The sequence below is a fragment of the Falco peregrinus genome, chromosome 1, assembly GCF_023634155.1.
Source record: "Falco peregrinus isolate bFalPer1 chromosome 1, bFalPer1.pri, whole genome shotgun sequence".
In the NCBI taxonomy this organism is placed as follows: Eukaryota; Metazoa; Chordata; class Aves; order Falconiformes; family Falconidae; genus Falco; species Falco peregrinus.
In genome coordinates, this window is record NC_073721.1 from 27,673,150 (window position 1) to 27,685,476 (window position 12,327).

Sequence of the window (12,327 nt, forward strand, 5' to 3'; positions counted from 1 at the left end):
ACTGTCTAAAAGAATGCTATGATATAAAAGTTCACTAAAGTTCCAGAGGATGTACCACTATTCTGCTCCCCAAACCAACTCTGAACTCTAGTGACAATTTTGAATCCCCAATGACAACTGACTGCACATACATTTTGGAATCTCCAGAATGTTTTCTATGGAGGATTGTTCTGAGTAAGAGTGTGGGAACCATTTCTTGGAAGCAAACTCAAAAAAAGTTAAAAAGAACATTTTATTTAAAACCAGAAAAACTGAGCTAGGGAATGACTGAAGACACTATTTAGGAGGTTGGGAGTTTTCTTGTTCTTGTTATATCTTACTTGTATAATGGCATCAGAAGACCCAGATTATGTAAATAGGTTTGCTGTACCAAACAAAATTTTGAAAAAGTGCCTCTGGTTTTGATGTCTTAAATACTGGATACTTAGAATAAGATTATTATATTTAGTTATTATACTTATGTTTAGTATATACTTAGTATAAGAATGGTTTTAGGAGATGAGTACCTACAGTTACCACATCAACATCAGCTGGGTTTTGAAAGCACAAACCACTCTGAAAAATTGGGTCCCAGTTTTGCATAGGTTGGCCACATCAAATTTGAAGGCATATTTTAAAAGCTTTGTAATTATCTCTACCTGTAGAGTTAATAACCAATTAAGCCTATCTACAACAATTTGTGAGGCAAACAAATCTATTTTCTGTGTTAACGAGCATGGTAGCCTTTGTCTACAAAGCATTATGTCTTAATAGTGAAGGGCTTATTTTTCTTATATGGCTTTTGTTTTGTTTTTAGAACATTATGTTGTACCTAAAACCACAGGAATACAATTATTCTTTGAGGGTTTGGGAGAGGGAGGTCTAATTAAGCAGGTCTCCTCTGTTACAGGCGCACCTGTGAAAAGAACTGACTGGGACATGAGTTATTTATACCAAACTGAAGGCGAGATTGCTCAATATAAGATTAAGTTTATTATTTGAGAGTAGAATCCAGAACAAAAGAGATAATTAACATCAGAATAATACAAATACCATTATTTTCTTGTCTTTGGTGATTTCTTTTTTGTACAACTATGGTAAGTTCTTTTAATGTCAGCCAGTTCTTTTCAAGACTAAAATAATTACTGAGTAAGCTTTGATGGGTTAGAGTCCAAGAGATGTGGATTCTATTTAGTTAAAATATCCCATAGTGTTCTGATGTGTTAAAATGACCCAATTAAAGTATATACTTACCAAGAAAAAAAGCTAACTGAAATATTATAAACCATCACAAAGAGACCAAATATCAAAACCTAAATGAAGTCAAGGGCTACCCTTTTTTGTTTTAATTACTGTCATTTCTTCAGTTCCTCATGTATAAAAAGTGTGTATTTCCTTGTTCACCTTAATTCTGATATTTTGTAGTTAGGCTGTTCCAGGCAAGGACAGCTTGCCTCAGACAAAGAGCTATTGATCTTGATTCTGTGATGCAAATCTTAAACACTTCAGTCGAATATTTTCAGCTTCCTCTGTCATGGGTCAATGGCAAAGTCTCAGCCGACTTCTAGAAATGTAGGCACGGATGTGAGAGGTCCATTTCACGATACACATGTAAATGGCTGAAAACGTTTTCAACTGGAAAGCAGGAGTTGCTGAGAACTCTTAATTTTGAAAACTGCTATGTATTAAGGGAGCTGTAGCACATTCAGGCTACTATAAAATAGACTCAGTCAAAAAATAGTTTGGGAGCTGAACAAAGTGTAACTAGCTCACAAGTATTATTTTTTATAATTTTATGTTTAGAACTTTCCACATTTCCTCAGATTCATTTAACCCAGAATGAATATAGCTACATAGGTGAAAATGAAGGCCCAATGATTTTATACATTAAATTATTTGTATTTTAGATATATTTCTTTATTTTTAACCTTAGGCATTTACCTCAAATGTTTTCCCCTTGAGACTTATCTGCTACCAAACCTGTTTTTCAGCCAGGGACTTCAACATTTGAGGCCATGGAGCAAAACTGCTGATTTTTAAAAAAGTAATTAAATAACAGTCAGCCCAACCATATAGACAATGGAACTTCAAAAGACCTGCACTTTACAGACATGGAGAAGTAAGCAGGAGGAAACACATAAAAGATGGAGTGAATAAAATAAAGGTATGGGGAATTATTATTGTTAACAACCATCTATCGGTCTCTCACTTGGCTGATCAGCAAGACTTCACATTTTGCTTTGAAAATGGTGGATTTACTTTGTGTTAGTGTCTTCATAATCTCTTACTGTATTCTCTTAAATCATAGCAAGATTTTATCCTGTTAAAAGAATAATGGCCATTCCATGATGTCTGGATAAATAAAATCCCCAGCCAACATTTTCTGAGCACCTAGATAAACAAAGCTAATTTTAAATGCAAATTTCAGGGAAAAAAAAACCCAAACAAACAAAATTGGTATTTCTTAACAGACTACTTTGCTCTCATTTTCCTTCTTACAAAAGAAGAGAGAAAATAATTTGCCAAAAAAGCCTAAATTGGAATTGTGCCCTCTTCAGTGAAGCTGTAAAGTTCTGCCTTTTTTTACAGTCCTTATAAAGGGCCAAGTACAGTCCTTCCACTACAATCCCATAAGTTCATGGGTCACCCTTTGCCCTCTCCTGTATAATGAGCTTCTCCACAAGGTAGATACATTTGGAGCTATGAGCTTGTACCTGCTTCCCATACGCCACTCAGAAAACTTTACCTGATTGATGGAGTGTGATCCCCCATTGTAAAAGTGTATGCATCTGCCATAGTTGTTTTAGGATCACTGAAGAGAACGTATCTCCTTTCCTTCAAAGCTTCATGTGAAATGATGTCATGCAGTGCTTATGAAATGGACTGCTCATATCAAGACAAAGGTTATCCTGAAAATTACTTTGATATGGATATGTTTCTTCATATTTACTGTGATGTACTTTAACTGAAGAATCTTCTGGAACAACAGTGGCAAGGATAGTAACTTTTTAACCATGCTATCTGAATCCTGTTCAGAACAGATTTAAGAATAAATGACAAAGTTGTAATAGTCTAATGACTTATCTACATGATTATTACTACTATTGGCAAAGAACAGAAAACAAAAAAAATCTATCATGGATGGATTTAATGAGCCAGCTAAGGTTATTCAGTGTTACCACAGCAATCCGACTGACTGTATAAAAAACACTTCTCCATGAATATTTTTCAGCCTGAAGAATAATCAGTTATGCATCGATGTAGACTAACCTTTCCATATGTCTTGCACTACAGACTAAACATACTGTTTTAAAGCTTTGTCTTTAAAATCATTATTGCATCAGGAGTTCAGTGGTGTAGTAGAAGACAGCAAATCCCAGGAATCAAGGGACTGAAACTCTTTACCAGTTGCTTCAAAATACAGGAGTATAATATAAAACAAATGGCTATTTATGGTTGTATAATACTATCGGTATGAATAGTAATTTATTCCTTAAAACCCAAAAGGTTTTTACCCTGATTTTCCAATGTAGTGCTGAAAACAGTAGTGAGGGTCAGTTTCCTTCTCGACTTCACAATATTTATAGAATTGCTGTAGTATAAGTGATTGGCAACTATGAACTAAACAGAAATAAATACCTTGAGGAATTGTGTTGACACCGTACCTAAGAGTAAAAATATTGATGCAGAGTGAAAGACAGATTTCCCTGAAGCCAATGAGGATTTTGCTACTGGGTTCCACATTGCCAGCATTTCACTGCCAGTACACCGAGTTTGGCTATTTTTACCTTGAATTAATGTGCAGTTCATCTGCTTTCCTATCCCTCCCCGCTCATTTTCTCCTCTTCCTACTCTCCCTCCCTCCTCACCTCTCTTTGGTTCCTGTTCTATATCTGCTGCATCTGCCAAGCAGTTAAATTTTAAAATAGATTTTCCCTTTGAAGTGCTAATGCCAGCACTGCTATTTCTATAGCAAGTAACTTCACTGACTGTTGTGGTTTGCTTTTACTTGTTTTATTTGTTTGTATGTGCCTATGTAGGGTGTTATATGTTTTTTAACAGTGAAGAGCTGGAAAAAAATGGAAAGAAAGAAAAAATCTCCTAATTAAGTTTTATAAATAAAAGTTAAATCCCAGATGCTCCAACTCAGGCTGTGATTTTGTCAGATCTCACAACCTAAACGGGCCAAACTTGGTGAGTAATCAGACAGGAGACCTCTGAGGAAAACCCAGGGTGGTGTATGTGGTGGCACTGAAGATTCAGTAGCTGCCACTGTTCCTTTTCAGTAAGTGTTCAATCATTGCTTATGTTGTTCTTTCTTCATTCAGTCCAACAGTGGCTATTGAACGTAAGACTGTACAGAACCTCTGTTTCAGAAGACCTTTACACTGTTTATTGCCAGAAGGTAGGAGGATGTTCCTCTGAAAGGACCAATTTGTACGCACTCTTTTTATAGTCTTTAACCATCTGCTAGTGGCCAAGGATAGGAAAGTAGATGAACCGACAGCTGGCTGAACGCTAGCTGGCAGTGGGCCCAGGTGGCCAAGGCAGCCAACAGCATCCTGGCCTGTATTAGAAATAGGGTGGCCAGCAGGACTAGGGCAGTGATGGTCCCCCTGTTGCTCAACACGGTTGAGGCTGCACCTCAACTATCATGTTCAGTTTTGGGTCCCTCACTACAAGAAAGATACTCAGGTGCTGGAGTATGCCCAGAGAAGGGCAACAAAGCTGGTGAAGGGTCTAGAGAACAAGTCCTATGAGGAGCGGCTGAGGGATCTGGGGTTGTTTAGCCTGAAGAAAAGGAGGCTCAGGGGAGAGATCTTCTCGCTCTCTACAGCTGCCTGACAGGGGCTGTAGGTGGAGTGGGTCGGTCTCTTCTCCCAGGTAACAAGTGACAGGACAAGAGGGAATGGGCTCAAGTTGTGCCAGGAGAGGTTCAGATTGTGTATTAGGAAAAACTTCTTCAGTGAAGGGGTTGTCTAGCGTTGGAACAGGTTGCCCGGGGAAGTGGTGGAGCCACCATCCCTGGAGGTATTTAAAAGACATGTATATGTGGTATTTAGGAACAAGGTTCAGTGATGGACTTGGAAGTGCTAGGTTAATGATTGGACTTGATAATCTTAAAGGTATTTTCCAACCTGAAGTATTTTGTGATTCTATGATTCTATAACTATACATTGGAAACAGACTACTGGACCTTTGATCAGTTCCAGCATGGCATTCATTTCCTTTTTTAATAGTGAGATTTTTTTGTGTGTATTGAGCACTTGAGCAATCACTGCTGTATTCTTCAAGATGGTTCTTTTTGCTGTTGAGTAAAATATGCATGTGTGTGCTTATTTTAAACATCTATACTTCCCTTATTTACAGTAATGACTGACTGCCCTAATGTGACCGTTGCACAATATGCTGTACATTTATGTAGCAAAGTAAAAAGAAAAAAAATGCATTCCATACTTAACTGTTACCCTTAAAGAATATGGGAGTCCTTACTGATACTGTGAGATTTAGAAAGTGCAGAGGTGTCCATTTCAATATGTTTCATTCTTTCACACACGGAATGTTTCATCCATGAGTGTGTTGCACCTTCCACATAAGTTCTTTCATTTACCTACAGGTATAGAAAAAGCCCAGCTGATTAATAATGAAGTCGACAGTTACATGTGCATTGAGAAAATTAATCATTTGCATAATCTGGATTATTGTCAAGGTTTGCTTTGGGAAACATGATTTGAGATAACTGTTTCCTGGTCTGGTTAAGTCAGGAATGTACTCATACTTTACTGAGTTGAACCGTGGGTCTAAGCTTGATGGGTTGTCCTCTCGTACAGCTGTTTCTTTGAGCTGATCCTGTTTGTCTACAAGAAACTACAAAATCTTATTTCCCTGAATAAGGCAACAGAGTATTCCTTCACCACTTGCTCCAAGCTACTATCAGCCCACTACCCAAAAAGCTCTTTCCTTTTCTAAGCTTTTTTCAAGGCTCTGGGGAACAAATTCAGAAAACACATGCTTACATACTCTTATTTTTTCCTAGATTTGCTGGGTGTTGGGGAGGTTACAGACACCTAATCTTCACATAAAAGTTGAGAATTAAAAACTTTTTCTCCTTTATAGGAATGTCTTTTTGATTTAGCAGGTCTTTGGAGTATTTGAATGATAGCTAGATATACCAGTTTCATCTCCCAAAGCACAAATAATTCTTATGAACACCTTAAAGGAAGGTGTACCTCTGGAAATGTGAATTCTGTAAATCAATTAATAACAATATGTATATTTATATCTGAGATTTATCACTTTAATAATAGCATGTATATTTACATCTGTGATTTATCACTCTGTCACACAGCTTTGTTATTATGCCCAACGGCTGGTCAAAATTTGGAGGTTTGTAGACTATTCCCACTAGAAGGAGGAACTGTTAATAGAGATTGATCTTTTTTCAGAGCAGTCTGTTTCTAAAAAGCAACATTAAAAAAATCCTGTTTCCTTGAGAACAGCAGAAATTATACATATTGAAAAAACATATTTTTTACAGAGTTTCCAACCCATGTCAGTCTGTGCCAGCAGCCCAAAACCTTTCCAGGTTTTCTTCTGGCAGTAACTGGACATTAGCTCCTTCTACACTTTGGCTGCTTCTACATGTTTATGTATGTCCTACATACATAGCCCCTATTTGTTTCACTTGTATTTATTTCCTGCTTAAAACAGCAAAACCACTCCACCCACTTCACTCACATTCTCATCTGGCTCTTTCAAGCTTTTGTTTTGTACAGAGGAATGTAATTGTGTTTGGGGTTTAGAGACTACAGTCATTCCAGCTACTTGTTTCTGCAAAGCAGCATAATGACTTCTTACACCTATCTTAAATGAAGAGGGACAGCTATACCCAAGAGCTGCAGTGAGGTTTACCTGACCTATAATTTTACAGTATTATAAACCACATTTCAGCTGAAACTTCAGGGCCAGCAAAACAATAAAGTCTTGGTTCAGCATTGTGGCGTAGTGAGTTTTCCTTCCAGTGATCTCATGTCTTGCTCCTTCAGAAGCCGTAAATGCATCGAGGTTCTGAAGGGAAAGTCTACAACATGCTTTACTCTTTGGCTAACTGCACAGCTTCAGGAGAATGTTCAGAGGTGGTGTACCTAGACACCAGCCCTGTCTGCAACTTACCCTAGCGGTGTATAGATAATTTTAGGCTATTTTCAGGGTAAGAAAACTACAAAAGCAATTTTACTTTTAGTTATCGTCCGTTCTGAGTCTGCAGAAGGTACAACTCAGCTGGACTAGCAATTCGGACTAATATCTTTTTTTGGATCATCTAACTCCTTGCTGTGACTGTTCATTCACCCTTCCTATTTTCTCTCTTTTCTCTCTTCAGAGCACTGCCTCTGGTGACACAATTTAGAGTAGTGCAATGGACATATGAGTGAGGGTATTTAAAATCAAGGGTAATTTTTAAAGTCAGAAATAGAATATATGGCAAAGTGTTTCAGCTTAAAAAATTATCTACACTTGTTTGGAATGCCCTCAGTCACCCTTCAGGAATGACAGAATTGCCCCATTTTTGGAAAATAAGTTTGTCATCTTTCACCACCACTGATGTCCTCTCAGTACCTTGTGTCTATCACTTTACTGTTCATAAGGATTTCTAACAGTCTTCATGACTTTAGTGAGAAAAAGAAATTTAATGGTGATTAAGATGTCAGGAATTACAATACTCAATCACTAAATAAACATGAAAGAAGAGGCACTTCTCTGGAGTATTTCAAAGGTTGGTACTGTATTGAATACCAGACACTGCCTATGTCAAGCCCTGAGGTTTCATATGATAAAGTCCTGTAAGTTTTATGCAGACTGAAATCCATATTTGTCTAGATAACCTCACTTAGTTATAAAGCTCCGAAGAAAAGGTCTTTGGAGAATGAGGAAAAGTTGAGTCAAATTCACTCTTAGTACAGAAAAGTAGATCTGCTCAATTACTCGTCAGATGTTTAATTCACTTGAAAAATAATTGCAAATCAAGGCAAAAGACACCCTTTATGCCTTGAATTTCAGTCTGTGCTTCAGACTGAAACAAATAATCATAATTCACCTGAAACCACGGTTTCTGTGTAGTGGCCAGAATTAGTCGTAAATCAGACCAACTCCATGAACCTTAGTGGATGAATAATTGTACCAAACTTTGAGTATTAAGCCTTGAATCAAGCAAATGTCATATGGCCTTCAGGCCAGGGATATTTCACATAGCTGTACTACTATCATTTGCTTTTAGTTTTACTATATCAGGATTGATCCTATCATAAAATATTCTTTCTTCTATATAATTCATTTTCTAGGAAAAAAATCTAGAAAACATCTATGTTTATATTTTATATAAGCTACTGTAATTAGGGATTTAATCTCAAACACAGTGAACCCTCTGAAAAACGTCAGTGAATGAAATCCTAGCCCTGATGAAGGAACTAGCAGAATTTCTTTGATTTTTGTGTAATCAAGATTTCATCCAAAGTATTTGATAGAGATGCACCAACTCTAAATGTCTAGATGTGACAGCACTGAAACTTGAAGTGATCCACAACATGAACACACATATTATTTGAAATATTGCCAATGAACCCATGCCCATATAAATTCAGATGTTGCAGTACTGGAACTGTGCATCCATATGCAATAAATCTGTCTATCTTTTAATACCAATAAGGCATCAGCAAGGATGTTAATCATTTAGTAGAAACATAAAGTGGTACTTCAATAAATAAAAACAATATAAGAAATCCAGGCTTTGAAATTTTGGATACTTTTATAGGTACATATCTCTACAAAAGTAACCAAGATGATTCATGAATGAAACTGTCCATGCAATTGAGCTCTGTGATAAAGAATCTGGAGAATTTCCAAAACCAGAAGAAATAAGTAAAAAGCATTGAAAATAGGTCCTTTCTCCCCCATCTCTAGCAACGGTGATTGTTCTTTGAGTCACAGTCCTAGGCCATTTTTAAGAAGGGATTCTAGCACAACAGATACACTGGACTTTGGACTTTCACCAGGCTAGCCATACATGTTTTTCTCCTCTATCCTTTTAATTATACTGTACCTTTATCACGCTACCACAAACAATTGACACCGTATCCACTATCTCATTTAGCACCTGTGCTTCTTCCAGAGTTTAACAGTAGCCACCTGCAAGCAGCAACTATTTAAGTGGAAGAGATGAAAACTAGCACAAAAATTGTGAAGCGGACAAGGAAAAGGGTTTATGTTGAAAAGAGATCAATGCGAATTCTCTAGAGTTTTTAAGAATTAGTGTTATTACTTCAGTACAGAGGTCCTCAAACTAGGGCCGGATACGCCCCCCCAGGATCCTCAATCCGGCCCCTGGTATTTACAGAAACCCCCCACACACACCACCACCACCACCAGGGGTTGGGGGGGAAACCAAGCAGCCGCAGATGACTGCCTGCCACTTCATCCGCGTGCCGACCCCCTGTTTAAAAAGTTTGAGGGCCCGTGCTTCAGTACCTCTTAGTAATTTCATCAGTAATCTTAGAAAAAAAAAGAAAACATGAAATTTACTGTTGATTCCCAACTTGTCAGCAGCACACACAAGACACTGGATCCAAGAACTGGTGTTATATGATAGGATAACAAAATTCAAGAAGAATTTGGGTATAATCTGGTAGTTGGAGAATCAGAAGTTGTACAGGATGAGAAAAATATGTTAGTACTGAGCACAAGACAAGCTATAAGCTATCAACACAGGAAAGTCATGAAAGAAAGGCCAATCCCATCTTAGTGTTTAAATGGAGATGAGAGACTTAATTCTATTACACACATTACTAGTAAGAGTTTACTAGAATGCCAGGTATAAAACTCTATCCATCAGGGTTTAAGACAGACTGATTCAAACTGTAATAGGTCATAGATGTCATCAGGGAAATACAGAACTTGTTTTATTAAGAGATTAAATGAGGATATGGTTCAATTAAATAAAACCTGCCTGTTGTATATGGATACATCAAATGGTGAACAGAAGAGATTAACATGTAAGACCACTACTGAGAGAGAAACCAGTGAGACAATTTCTAATCAGAAGAGTGATGTTCAGGTACTGCCTTCAGTAGGAACAGTGAAACGAACTGATGTTAAGATGAACAACTGCATTACTGAAGATATTAGATAATGTACTCTTCCTGAGAAGCCGAGTTTTGGATTGGCGATTGAGAAGTTTTAGGCAAGTCCCACTTTTTTTTTTTACTTTTTTCTGCTAAAACTGATAAACTTACCTGAAACTTTTGATTCTGGCAAACATTTGTGTTGGTTTTTTTTCAGTAAAAACTAGATAGAACAGTTCCACCAAATATTCTATAATCATGTTGGAGCACCAGTACTAAGTGTAGTGAAGTAATATGGCGGATATATCCAGAAGCAGTCAGAAAACAATGAAGAAAATGAAATCCACCTGAAAAACAGGCACCAGAATTAAAAGAAAACTTCATCAGAATATTAATCCAGGACACACACTTTTAAAAACAAAATCAGAAGCAGCGCTCTCTGACAAATCTTTGCCAAATTTAATTGGGCTGTGACAAATACTGGGATGAATTCATATGCTTAATCTTAAAAGTTCAAAGTCAGCTTTACCTGTGTTCTTATCCTACAGTAAGAATGGCTTGCAATATACATGGGAACCTTCAGAATTCACGAATGTGACAAAAATGTGAACATTTTGAAAAAGAGGACAATTGGGATTTTTCTCTATAGAAGCCAAATAAATATGTTTAAAAGAAAATTCAGCTGTAATTATCAGATGCTATTGTGCCAAATGTGTAGTCTAAATATAAGCATTCAAATATTAAGTGGAGAGATTTTAGTCCTGCTGTAAGTGCAAACCACAATGCAGCCTCAGCTGTGGAGTTACAATAATTACTGTCTTGTAGACAAGTAACACAAAAATTCACAGCACAATGTGAGAGGAAAAACAACAATAAAATATCATGTAAATGATTTTTTCCCACAAAAGTGCTCTACCTTTTCAATTTATTTTCCTCTTCCTCTTTACACAGCTTTAATCCTCATAGCCTATGATTATCCAACCAAGGGCTTATGACAATTTGGGGGATCTATGTAAAGCTTATGAATTCTGTTTGATTCTTGGGAATCTCTATATATAGCTGTGTCAGGCTGAAAATTCTTTGCTAATCTAAAATCCTCAAGAGGTGACAGGAGAAACTTTTGCTCCTGGCACACGATCAATAAAGAATTGCTAAACCTTGATAACATCCTGTTCAAACACAGTCCCTCAAAGCATGATGATGTTACCAGGTAGGCAAGCCTGGTTTTATAGATGAGGTGAAGAGGTAATAAAAAATAGGTGATAAATCATCTGTTCTACACAAATTTCATCACCTGATAAGGGAGCTACCTGACTGAGATTAAAAGGTGGCTGTACGGGAGAGTGTCTTTTGCTTGGTGTTGTAGACTACATCTGGTAGCAAGTACTGGAGGGGGGTGGTGGACCTGAAGGACTTCTACTTATGTTTGAGTGGAAAACAAAAGCAGAGACATGGAAAGGGGCTCCTGCCTTCAACAGCTGTTCTGAAAGCCTAAACATCTGAGTGGTTGCTTATCCCTGCTGGGAAGAAACGCCAATTCCAGCGTACTGCAGCTTCCAACAGAGAGTATTCGAAGCGGCCCGCGCTGCCCCGCAGCAGAGGTAGTAACGGCCCGGCCGAGGCCGGCGCCGCCGGGCCGGGGCAGGGGTCGGTGCTGCTGCTTACCAGGGCACAGCCGCTCGCGCGGACACCGGGGTGCGTAGCACGGAGAAACCCGGCTCCAGCAGCTGGCCAGCGGCCGAGCTTTTAGCAGGGCTGGTGCTGGCGATGGGGTAGACGGACGCCTTCGTACAAAGCGAGCCCTGCCCTGTTAACGTGAGCACGGCCACAGGGCTGCTGAGCCGCCGCTGCCCTCGGGGACGCTTGTGCTGCCCGGCCGACCCCCCGGTGCCGGGAGGCGGGCAGCGCGGGCTGGGGCGCTTCCCCGCGGACGAGGCACCCGGCGGGCCGCGGGCAGCCGGAGGACGAGAGGGGCGCAGCTCCGCGCCGAGCGGGGGCCCGCGGCGTTCAGCCGCTGCGGAGCCTTTGCAACTCCCCGCGGCCGCCTCGCGCCGCCCGCCCGCTCCCGCGCGAGGTTCCGCGGCCGGCGGGCTGAGGGCGCGCGTGACGCGCCCGTTGCGCCCTAACGGCTCCCCGCGCGGGCGGCGCGTGGGGCGACTCGAGCCGGCCGGGCAGCCCGGGGTGCCGGCGGCGCGGGTGGGAGGGCGCCCGCTCACCGGCCCGGGCGGCTTCC

General features: G+C 39.5%; 1 long non-coding RNA gene across 1 annotated transcript; it reads left to right on the forward strand.

Moving 5' to 3' along the window:
- The first annotated feature begins 775 nt into the window (after window positions 1-775).
- On the forward strand, window positions 776-6,136 carry LOC129785062 (uncharacterized). The gene is made up of 3 exons (XR_008748560.1): window positions 776-1,076; window positions 1,971-2,143; window positions 2,823-6,136. It is a non-coding gene; the product is annotated as an uncharacterized LOC129785062 (long non-coding RNA).
- Window positions 6,137-12,327: the final 6,191 nt, after the last annotated feature.